At 32.9% G+C, this 1,455-nt stretch overlaps 1 long non-coding RNA gene across 1 annotated transcript in view; it reads right to left on the minus strand.

Moving 5' to 3' along the window:
• Positions 1–326: 326 nt before the first annotated feature.
• LOC106952322 (uncharacterized) overlaps positions 327–1,455 on the minus strand; it is a 7,700-nt gene continuing 6,571 nt past the window's right edge. Inside the window, exons 4-5 of the long non-coding RNA XR_001425957.1 lie at positions 816–1,319; positions 327–456 (exon numbers count right to left, since the gene is read on the minus strand). This is a non-coding gene — a long non-coding RNA (uncharacterized LOC106952322). The remainder of the gene's footprint in view (positions 457–815; positions 1,320–1,455) is intronic.

Below are 1,455 nucleotides of genomic sequence, written 5' to 3' on the forward strand. Positions count from 1 at the left end.
GGATGACATTTTGTTGCAAATTTCGGTAACACTTTATTTGAAGGGGGGTGAATAAGACTGTCATGACACTGTCATAAACATGACAACACATGTCATGAACATGAATAAGCCTTCATGAATATTTATGACTGTTGTCATAAAGCGTCATTCGGTAAATTATGACACTTTTAATACAAAGTTGACATTATTCAAAATGTCTTTATGACAACTTGACATTAACTAAGAAATCATTACTGTTTAAACTTACCTTTAATAACATGAAGATACCTAATTTTTAAAGTGTAATCAGTAATTCTTTGATAACAAATTTATATCAGTATATGAATACTGAATGATTGTTTCTAAAAAAAAATTAAAATAAACAATGTCTACCTAATGTATGAACCTGTCAAGTTGAGTATTACACAGGATCCATGTGTCTGTGTGCATCTAAATTTAACTTTCATTCTTTTCTACCTCTAATTTCAAAACTCAGTCTTCCACATTTCTACATCTTACATGATAAGTATTATACAAGACCTGTGTGTTTGAAGAGTACTTCATATTATTTTAGTGACTTTATATAAGAATCTAAGTTGGTTGTTGGAGAGCAAAATTACCCCTGGAGGGTTGGTTGAACAGGATCCGCATACATCCATGTCACCAACCTGACACAGTTCATCTTTGGAAATTTGAAATGTAAAGAACACTCAATAAATTTGAGTTTGTTGAAAATGTAGAAAACAGTCCTCCCTATTTCTGCACCTTACATTTTGAGTATTACACAGGACTTGTGTGTATGTGCGCTTCTAAATGTAATTTTCATTCTTTTCTACCTCTAATTTCAAAACTCAGTCTTCCACATTTCTACATCTTACATGATAAGTATTATACAAGACCTGTGTGTTTGAAGAGTACTTCATATTATTTTAGTGACTTTATATAAGAATCTAAGTTGGTTGTTGGAGAGCAAAATTACCCCTGGAGGGTTGGTTGAACAGGATCCGCATACATCCATGTCACCAACCTGACACAGTTCATCTTTGGAAATTTGAAATGTAAAGAACACTCAATAAATTTGAGTTTGTTGAAAATGTAGAAAACAGTCCTCCCTATTTCTGCACCTTACATTTTGAGTATTACACAGGACCTGTGTGTATGTGCGTTTCTAAGTGTAATTTTCAATCTTTTCTACTAGTAATGTCAAAACTCAGTTTTCCAAATTTCTGCAACTTACATGATGAGCATTACAAAAGACCTGTGTGTATGTGCACTCCTAAATGTGACTTTCATTCTTCTTTACTTGTAATTTCAATACTCAGTCCTCCCTATTCCTGCACCTTACATTTTGAGTATTACACAGGACCTGTGTGTATGTGCGTTTCTAAGTGTAATTTTCAATCTTTTCTACTAGTAATGTCAAAACTCAGTTTTCCAAATTTCTGCAACTTACATGATGAGCATTACAAAAGACCT

Source organism: Poecilia latipinna, unplaced genomic scaffold, assembly GCF_001443285.1.
Source record: "Poecilia latipinna isolate Pla-1442-1.1 unplaced genomic scaffold, P_latipinna-1.0 Scaffold506, whole genome shotgun sequence".
Classification (NCBI taxonomy): Eukaryota; Metazoa; Chordata; class Actinopteri; order Cyprinodontiformes; family Poeciliidae; genus Poecilia; species Poecilia latipinna.